The sequence below is a fragment of the Pygoscelis adeliae genome, unplaced genomic scaffold (genome assembly GCF_000699105.1).
Source record: "Pygoscelis adeliae isolate BGI_AS28 unplaced genomic scaffold, ASM69910v1 Scaffold298, whole genome shotgun sequence".
Lineage (NCBI taxonomy): Eukaryota > Metazoa > Chordata > Aves > Sphenisciformes > Spheniscidae > Pygoscelis > Pygoscelis adeliae.
The window spans coordinates 1,526,979-1,537,915 of NW_008825303.1; positions in this window are offsets into that span (position 1 = coordinate 1,526,979).

Consider the following 10,937-nt stretch of genomic DNA (forward strand, 5'->3'; position numbering starts at 1 on the left):
TTTGGGTGGAGGCTGACGGGGCGGTGCGTGGAAGGCGCCCGGCCTGGTGCCCCTCGGGCGATTCCCGCCGAAAGCTGTGCTTATTCCTGAGGTACGGCCTAATAACTGGTACATGCAAGCGCTAGGCTTCAGTGCGATAGTGCCATCTTTCCCGTTCCGCTCTTTGTTTAGGATAGATGCGCATGCCGAATGCAGCCTCCAGGATGAACACCTGTTTGCGCCCGTTCAGCTGGGGTCGGGCGGAACCTGGCTTGTGCTTACGGTTGGTTCATCAGAAAACTACCGTTTCTGTTAATCTAGCCGCTCAAGCGGCATCAAAACTCACAGACGAAGGGAACACAAGTAAGAACGTTGATCGTAAAACGCAGATAGTTTAGAGTTTATAGCACTGCAGAGAAAGTAAACAAGAGCATGTTACTCCGTGTGGTGAACCCGCAGGTAGCGATGTCAACACTGGAACAAGATTTAAATCTCAGGGGGATTAATCTCAAACCGGTTATGTAAAATCGTTCTGAACTCATAGGACCTCCATTATTCAAGGAAGAACAGCGCTTTGAAGCTCAAAATGACACATTGGGTCTAAAAATGTGTTCCAGAGAAAGGAAATTAATCTTAGCAATGGGATTCGACCTCAAAAATATATGAAAATACATGAAGACCACATGAACATGATCAGACTGTTAACAGGGTGAGGCAAATACTGCTTTAAACAGCATACAAATATATTGTGGAGCTCAGTGCAAGAAGATGTTACAAAACCACAAATAGTTTAAGGAAAATAAAGTAAACTGATAAAGGAAAGGTCCATCAGCAACTGTTACCCCTCTGGTTCTGTTACAGCCCATGTTTCAGGCTTGCAAGCTCCTTCTTGCTGTAGTTGAGGTAAAACCAAAGAGCTCTGCTTGGATCTCTTTTGACTTTATTTGATTAGTGGTATGATATTAGATTTGATACATGAGATCACCCTCATCCAAATAATGATGTGTCAAATGCGTTTTCAGTTTGTTAAATATGTGGTAAACCATAAAGTCCAGTCCAGAGCGTGCAAGCAGCACAAAAAGATTTATTATTTAGCACCTTTTTTCACATTGTAAGAGACAAATGCCACAACTGTACCCCGTAACTATACATATATACGCCTACATTTCCTGCAAGCATTTTTAACATCAAAGACTCAATGGATAAGTCACACCCTTATGCCACAAAGACCAAAGTTCAGGTCTGCAGTGGCTGTTGAACACAATGGTCCGGATGCAGGTTTGGCTGGGGAAGTCATATTATCGAATGCTGGAGAAGCACGGAAATGCTAGGGAGGTTCGTCAGTGGGAAGTCTCTCCTCGTGCGCTTCCATAAGCAGCCACTAGTAATGGCTGCGATGTATCAATGCACACTGGGAGCCTTTTTCCCTCCCATGTACTGTGGCAGTTCTTCGACAAGCACTGTCAGATGCTTTATTAATAGTCACAGTATTACTCAAAATCATCTGAGCATGGTGCATTCTAGCCCTTTTGCAAAACTGGTCTATGCCTGAATGTGGATAAATTGGTTTTATGTTGTTAGGGCCGTTTTTGTTCTTCATGAGAACTATAGCTGTGGCAACCCAGAGGTGATTTCAGGGACCGTAAGTCTGTACCTTCGAATTAAACACATTGTGATTCTGACATGATTACTTTAACAAATGAGATTACAGTTTTTTTATTTGTGGATGGCATTAAAATAATTAAAACTGTGGAAGAATGAGGCGTGCTTTAAATGATTTTAAATAAAGCTGTATAAAAAAACGGTGTTGACTACAGCCTGTCTAGTAAGTCATTAAGTTAGGGAGGGAAGGGGTAGAAGGGAATTGTGAATGCCAGCTACCAACCCCCACAACTTCTGTGTGACTGCAGAATTCAGCATACCAAGGAGTAATGCCAGGTTGTTTCCTGGAAGACAGTTGTTGTTTATTGCCGGTTGAGCACACTTTTGCCCCAGTAAATGGGAATAATGTAATAAGAAGAGACCAGCTATTATGAAAAGTTTTTACCGTTTTAAGTCAGAGCTGAAAACCAAAATCATCAACCCAAAACTCTTTATTTCTCATCTCACAATAAGAACTATCAGCCCCCAAAGACCGCTACAATTATGTGTATATCTACAGCTAAGGTCTCTACTGTACCCTATGTATGTTCTAGCTAGTGACTTAGCAGTAATGTTTGTCACAGATACAAACTTACAGTGGAAGGTCTGTTTCTTTCCATTATAAGAGGTTGCAGTGACTCCTAGAATAAAGCAACTGTCTTACAGAAGTGTTTCCTGCAATACCTGAGCAACATGGTGTTAATTTTATTGAACAAGTGCTTTCATGCCATTTTTTTCTTATTTTCCAAAGTCACATTCATTCCTGACAATTTTTTTAACCTTAAGTAATGTGTTAATACAACTTACCTTCCATAATGCCTTAGAAGTTCCTCACCACTTCATTGATTTCTGCATATCCTAGTGCTTGAAGTAGAGGAGAAAGTTTTAGTCAAAAATTACTGAATTCGCATTTTATGGTCTATTTAGCTTCAGATAGGAAGACAAATTGCTAAGTAGGTAAACTATAAAAACTATAGAAAATGATGGCAATTTATATTTTATTTGTTTACCTCTTTTGTGCAGCGTTGGCTGTTCAAAGCCATTCCTATCATAGGGAGGTGGCAATGCAAGAAAACATGACAGGAAATTGTGACTAGAGCTTCTGCTGCCATTCTGTTAGGTGACAAACTTTCATTTGTGATTTTTTTAAATGACGTTTTAAAAGATTTTAGCTTTTTATGCTTTTATATATACAAACCACAAACCACCTTAGCTGTGAATAACTAAGGTTTGAGCAAAGGTACTGGCTAATCAGTGGCAGCTCACGCTCTTAGTGTGTGTAAATATAAGAACCATCCTGCAAATCAATGGCATTAAATGTTCTCCGTAAAAATTATACAATATAGCCAGGATGATCTATCCATTTTCTACTTCGCTTTTCAGAACAGTCATAATGATTTCTGCACAGTAAAAAACAAAGAGAAGTTAATCACAACTATAACAGGTGTTGGAAAACGTAAGAAAATAGTTTGTATATGGTTAAATAATTTCCTAATTGACCGAAGTGTTTACCTAAAGAACTTGAAGAACTCTGTGAATTTTTAAAAACATCTTGTTATAGCATATATTTGAGTAAATGAAATTTCTACTGCTCTTTACAAACATGCTTTCCTAACAAACATAAATATATTACGTAGTGGATCAAAAAAATTGCTCCTGAAGTAATGTGATTTCACCTGGAAAAGAACCCCAGCAAGCCACGTCTGTGTCATATATCCTCTTTCAGTAAAATCTACACAGATTTTAAAAAATAAAAGGAAAATGGAACGGAATTAAGAATGGAAAAACTGTGAAGGCAGCAGTTTAATAGATATTTTATCAACCATATGTGTGGTTACTTTAAGTACTGAGATATTACCTGAAAATAAAGATACATATTTTTGCACGTCTATTTCCAAACAATCCTTTGTTAGTCTTCCTGAGCCTCCCTTGCAAATAGGATGCCACTTAAAAATGACATTAACGCAGCTCTGTCTGTTGGTAGGTACCATTCCTTGTGTGTTCTCAATGAAAAAGGTAAACAGTCCAAAATCACGGGGGACACCAACCCCAAAAAAACCCTACACAGTTGGGTGACGCACAATGTCTACACAGTTACATGACGTATGAGTTCTGTATCTAGAAGAACAGATACAGGACAAACAGAAATTTTGGTATTTGCTTACCATTGATTGAATACACAGATAAAGTTCATTCGCCCCAGAGAAAAATCCATGCATTCTGCCCATTTTTTCTAAATACTAACATTGAATAGATATGACTGGTTTGATAAATATGACTGGAATCAGTAGTTTCACTGAGCTGAAAGTCATCAAAAACAACATGTTCTGGTTGATGTATAGAGGCTCCTTGTGTATTATTGTAGCACTTCATTAAATAAGAGAATTTGATGATTCCATCACTGCATAATAATTTAGTAAAAAGAAAATGTAAATACAACACTGTAACACTTAACTTTGTGGTTTTGCTATTTATGTGGCAATATTTGCTCAAACCTCTTAGGAAAAGCCTTTACAAAAAATGAAGCCTAAAAAAACCAGGAAATCTGTATTGAAAGTATCAGTTAAAGCTTCAGTTTTATGAATAGAAATACACATTGCAACAACAAATACTTGTTTAGTGTTGCCTGTTACACGATCTTGCATGCATAAATAAATAATAGTGACGGCAATTCTAATGCTAATCTGAGGTGGGTACATGGATTGATCTCTCAATAACCAAGCTTTCTTCTCCTATTCTACTGCATTAATATTACAAAATCTCCAGCTCCTACCATCTGACTGTTGGCAAGTGAACAGATGGCAAATTTTACCCACTGTACCTCACTAAACAGAGTGTATGCCTATTAGCAGTTGGGAAATCAGCCAGATAACGTGGCATCAACTCTCATCACAAAGCCTACAGAGATGAGGGGACGTTGTGATTAGTTAGATCAGGTTGCCAAGAGCTGTGTTTGGACAAGTTTTGAAAATCTCCAAAACTGGTTATGCCACAGCCTCTCTGAGCAACCTGTTCGTTATCCACTATGATTATGAGGGTGTTTTATTCCTTTTAGCTATTCAGAATTTCCCTTGCTGCAGTTTTTGATTGTTACAGTCTCAGAAGGAACTATATATTTAAGGCACATATTTTGGGGCTTAACAGATGGAAGAGATCAGAATTGATGATTTTGCCATATTGCCTTTTCTAAAGAAAAGGTCAGTATTCTGCAGAAATAATAGTATTTTATATTGTTTTTAAATTTATTCACTTTTTGATTTAGAATTTTTATACTAATGTGCTGGTTTTGGCTGGGACAGAGTTAATTTTCTTCACAGTCGCTAGTATGGGGCTGTGTTTTGGATTTGTGCTGAACACAGTGTTGATAACACAGGGATGTTTTCGTTACTGCTGAGCAGTGCTGACACACAGTCAAGGCCTTTTCTGCCTCTCACCCCACCCCACCAGCGAGCAGGCTGGGGGAGCACAAGAAGCTGGGAGGGGACACAGCCGGGACAGCTGACCCCAACTGCCCAAAGGGAGATTCCACACCATGTGACGTCATGCTCAGCACATAAAGCTGGGGGAAGAAGGAGGAAGGGGGGGACGTTCGGAGTGATGGCATTTGTCTTCCCAAGTCACCGTTACGCGTGATGGAGCCCTGCTTTCCTGGAGATGGCTGAACACCTGCCTGCCCATGGGAAGTGGTGAATTAATTCCTTGCTTTGCTTTGCTTGTGTGCGTGGCTTTTGCTTTACCTATTAAACTGTCTTTATCTCAACCCACGAGTTTTCTCACTTTTACTCTTCTGACTCTCTCCCCCTTCCCACTGGGGGGGGAGTGAGCGAGTGGCTGTGAGGTTGCCGACTGGGGTTAAACCACAACAAGTAACTTCCTTTTTCACTGTTTTTTAAGCTTGTTTCTAAGTAGTGCACAGGAGATTTCATTAATGCTGAATGCATCTGCAGAAAATAAGGGAAAACAAAAGGTGTCTCAACAATTATGTGAAATACTAAAATAAACACCCAGATTACATTACAAGAACTAGAATAGCAGAATAGTTAGAATAACTGCTGTTAGCAGTTAGAAAACTGCTAAGTAATAATTATTAAGATCATTCTTAGAAATTTTTGCAACACCTCTCAATTACATTAGCAATAAGTAAAACCAACAGATTAAGAACTATTGAGATGTCTGAAGCACTAAGAAGATGCCAACACATAGCAATCTGCTTTCCCTTTTCCCCTGTGGCAGCTGGAGACTCTCAGTTCTCAGTGGAGAGCCTGGAAGAACTCACATCTGCAAAAAGCTATGGTACTGATTCAGTGTGTCCCCTCTGTCTCTGTGATGGAACAGTAAAATACAAAAGATTTGTGAGGCACTAATATGTAAGAACTAAGCAATAGGCAAATGAAATCCTGTCAGTATATGAAGCCAGTATTAACTTCAGCTACTAACACCAAGGCAGAGCCATTTTACAAAGGGACAAAGCTGATCTTTATTCATAAAAATAACTTCAATCACCTGGAGAAACCCCAGTTTTGTTTCTCAGGATAATTTTAAGCCAGATATGTTGTCTAAATTCTAACACAATGATTATATTTTTCGTCTATAAAAAATGCCACATCTGTTTCTAAATAAATAAATGTGCACCCTTTCCCATTATCCTCCAAGACCAACCTTGCAAAATTATCCTCACTGGCTACTGTGAACAAGTTTTCAGAGAAATATAGATAAAAAATGGCATTCCCACTGACTGTTCTTTGTTAAAAGCCTAGATCCAAAGCTTTTCATAGCTTTCATGTGATTACAAAAAATGACAGCATAGTATAGATACCACATGGTAGGAAATAATGCTGTATCCATGAATGAGGGTAGCTCCATAGACAATCTGTGACAGGTGGTTTTCAAGAATCATTTCCTTTACCTTCTGCACCTTATCTGCATCTAAGAGATTTATTAATTAGAATCTGCATTTCTGCACGAAATTTCCAAGCCAAGAGGCTTTGTCTGTCTGATCAGTATTGATCACACGCATGTCATACCAACTGAGATTTGAAATACAAGTTACATTGCTATCTTTTACCCTGAGCCAGGGAGTTTTCAAAAAACAGCTAAGTTCTATCATAAGAAGAATCTAACTTAATTTTTCATGAGAGCTTTATTTGATGGTATTTCTGAGAATCATAGCTTTTTTCTTCAGTGATGTGCTGTGAAGATGAAAAAGCCACTAGCTATATAAGAAAATTGGTTGAAATAAAAATGCACTTGTTTTAATGCATATCTTGCCTTTGAGTGGGGAAGGAAGCAATAATAGTCTAGTCTGCATCAAAACATTTGCTTTTAAATTGTAAGTGTATTTTCATTCACTTGATAAGAACTTGAACTTATTCATTGTGAAAGCACATGTAAATATCTATTAATCCAAAGCCAAGCCATTTCACTTGCTAAAAATTTCAGTCATTTGCACATTCACTTGGACATTGGAACAGTCCTCCAGCAAAACCCACTAAGTCATAAATGATAGAATTGTTTGAGATAAATTTTCTGAGTGGCTTTTCTGGAAAAGTACTGACTGATGTAGCACAATCACTTAATTATTATCAACCAAAGTTTGATTTGGAAATAGTTAAGAACAGTAGGATGTTGCACAGTTACTGTTTACTAACAGAGTTAGTGAATTCCCAGATGTGGGGGTCAGTCTTTAAATAATACAGTAAAGAAAAATTCCAAATGTCCCACTTACTATGAACTCAGAAAAATCAAAAGTAAGTGTTTCTTTCTTCTCACAGAAGTCACCCTTACTCCAGACATTGCTGAACTACACAGTGTTGCTTTTGGTTACAAAAAAAAATAATCTAAGGAACAGGAAATACAAAATGTTTACTGTCACCTACTTTTTATAGTATCTATTTATAAGATGCCCTACAGTTTTCAAATCTTAGTGGTGGCTGAAAACATTAATATAGGTTACCTTGTTTGCTAATGCATTACGCCAACTGCACAGTCAGCCAGGATGTCACCTAGCAAAGCCACCACTTAAGTCACAGGAAAACTCTGAAAAAAAAGATCTCTGAATAAAGATGGGCTAACTGCTTCCAAAATAGATCTTAAACAGCAGGTGTTATTCCAAAGAGCTATTGTCTTCAGATGTTTCTTCTTGGCAATATTTACCTCTCGTGGCAATACATGTACATTACATAACAAAACAAACACCATGTGTGATTCTTTTGTCTCTTCTGTAAGTTTAAAACTGTATTAACTCTGTTAGCATCAATATAGGTACAATATACAGAGTCAACGTGTTAAGAATTATTCCCAGCATTTTGTGTGTCACAGTATTCTTCTCAGCGATTTGTGACTCAGACCTCTTGCTGTTTACCAAAAACTGTAAGACAAAAAAATACATCAGTTAGGATCAATGAGTCAGGAAAAACCAAATGCGGTGTGTAACTTTTATGCATTTCACATTACCCAAAAAAACAAACAAAGCAAAACAAAACCCTTTCTTGTATGTTCCTGAATTGTCAGTGGCAGCCGAGCTCTGCAGCATTTGCAAGACTTCAGAAAAGGCTTTCAAGACACATAAAAGTGTCTATAACATAATGTCTGAAGAGCTAATGAGAAGTACCTTCTGTATGAAGTAGGGACTCCTCATATCCAGATGGCATGTACTCGATAGCTGTGGTGGCCGTATTATCAGAGGTAGCACAAGTACCCTTGGGAATTACCTAAAAAAAAACAGTTCAAGGGATCTCAATTTTTCCATAAACTGTATCACAGTCTGAAATGATTGCCTTGTGGGGCTCTGTTCCTTCCACTGAAAACCCCACGTTCATCTTTTAACATTTAGTTTCTGTGCATATTTCATCATCTGCAATGTATGAAAATGTCAAATTTTGGTAATTCTGACTTTTTCATACTTTCATGCACAGTATGAATTGCATTTATCACACAGAAATCTATATGCAGTATACAATTAACATGAGTAACATGCATCTAGGTCAAAGCACTTGCTATTAACTTAACCTAAAAATGAGTATTTCCACCACAAGGCCCTAATTGTTTCACTCTACTTTGACCATTTGCATAGATATATCAATACGGTTTTATAAAGCCCAAGGAAAAAAAAAACCCAACCTTTAACAAAGCCCACGGCAAGTGGCAAGCCCTGGCTTAGAACTGCCAGACAGGGTAAATTACTGGAAACAAGGCTAAGGTGGGATTTGCAGCACGTTCCTGTGGCAGGCAATCTGTTCCGCAGAGAAGCAACTGAGGCTGTGCACTATCAGAAAAATATGTTCTTACCTTCTTATTTTCTGGAGGCCTGCAGCAGACTTAGAGAGTTGTCCATCATCGCAACACAAAATGAGACTCTCACAGTAAGACTACCTGGATGGTATAAGTTGGAAAATGCTCTCCTTCCAGAAGCAGACTCCAAAAGAACTAGAATTAGGCACTACCTAAAAAAATTGTTCATTGGCAAAAGAAATTAATTGAATTCTTTGTATTTTTCATTTCATTCTAAAAAGCTTTTTAAAAATCAGCATGGTAATCAACAGAAATTAAATGATTGCTACAATTTTTTGATAGCGACAATCAAATTAGTGTCACAATAAAACCTTACAGATGTTCCTCTACGTTCCAAGAGAAACCTGTCAAGTGCGCCTTACCATTTCACTTCACCCATTCAAAGGAAACTTAGAATCACAGAATGATTTTAGGTTGGAAAGGATCTCTGGAAACATCTAGTCTTACTTCCTGCTCAGTGTGGAACTAACTTCAAAGTGAAATAAGGTTTCTTCAGGCTTTGTCGACTTCAGTTTCAAAAATCTCCAAGGTCAGAGATTTCACAGTGCCTCTGAGCTACCTGTTCCAGTGCTTGACCACTCTCACTGTGGAAGTTCTCCTTATATCCTGAACTTGAAACTTCACTTCATTCCATCCATAACTAATTTCAGTAGTTAGATATTATTTGGCTTTAGATTTTATTTACTTACTATCTCGTTCAAATTCACTAATTCTAAAAATCAGATGTGGAGATGTGTTTCACCTACGCAGTGCTGAACTCCACTTCTTTCCGCACCATTAGTCACCACTCGTAATTAGGTATGGTAACAGGTAACTTTCCTCTGTCCGAGGCTGCAAGGACCCACCTTCCCCCAGGGAGAGTTTTCTCCCTGCACCATAGGAGTGTGCTGATGTGATTCCTGTACAGTCTTAGCAAGGTGTCAGGTCTGGTGAATTTGCTAAAGGAAGGTTTTTCCTGCAGGAACAGAGCTGGAAAAGAGCAATGATATATAAGTAGTTGACATCGTAGTTACCATAAGGAAAGAACAGGTATTAAGCATTTAGAGGAATAGCAAGAAGTCAGATGTGATAATACTGGTTGATAGTCAGACTGCTAGATTGTTAAATTAAAGAGATTACTGGAGGATTTTGCTTCTTCCACAATTTAATTCAGCAAAGCTTTTTTTAATACAATACATTGATTGTATCCATAGTTATAACAATGCTTTAATCCTATTACTTTATTATGTTAACTAATCAAGTAGAAATTGGGGCTCAGATACCTGTTTGTTGAAAGTTCCCCCAAAATTTTGAAAATGTAGTCCATGATGACTACATGAAAATATACTGAGCCTAGACATTTTGACAGTCCTAAAAAGGGACTGTTTACTGGAAAGCTTGTCTGTTTTTGGAGACAGAGAGGATTTATAGACATATCAAGAAGACTCTGCATTTGGTATTTCTCATTTGTCATGGTTTAACCTCAGTTGGCAACTGAGCACCACCCAGCCGCTCGCTCACTCCCCCCGCAGTGGGATGGGGGAGAGAATCGAAAGAGTAAAAGTGAGAAAACTCGTGTGTTGAGATAAAGACAGTTTAATAGGGAAAGCAAAAGCCGCACATGCAAGCAAAGCAAAACAAGGAATTCATTCACTACTTCCCATCGGCAGGCAGGTGTTCAACCATCTCCAGGAAAGCAGGGCTCCCTCACGCTTAATGGTTACTTGGGAAGACAAACACCATCACTCCAAACGTCCCCCCCTTCCTTCTTCTTCCCCCAGCTTTATATGCTGAGCACGACGTCCCATGGTGTGGAATATCCCGTTGGCCAGTTTGGGTCAGCTGTCCTGGCTGTGCCCCCTCCCAGCTTCTTGTGCACCTCCAGCCTGCTCAGTTGGTAGAGCAAGAGAAACTGAAAAGTCCTTGACTAGTGTAAACACTACCTAGCAACAACTACAACATCGGTGTGTTATCAACATTGTTCTCACCCTAGATCCAAAACACAGCACTGTACCAGCTACTAGGAAGGAAATTAACTCTACCCCTGC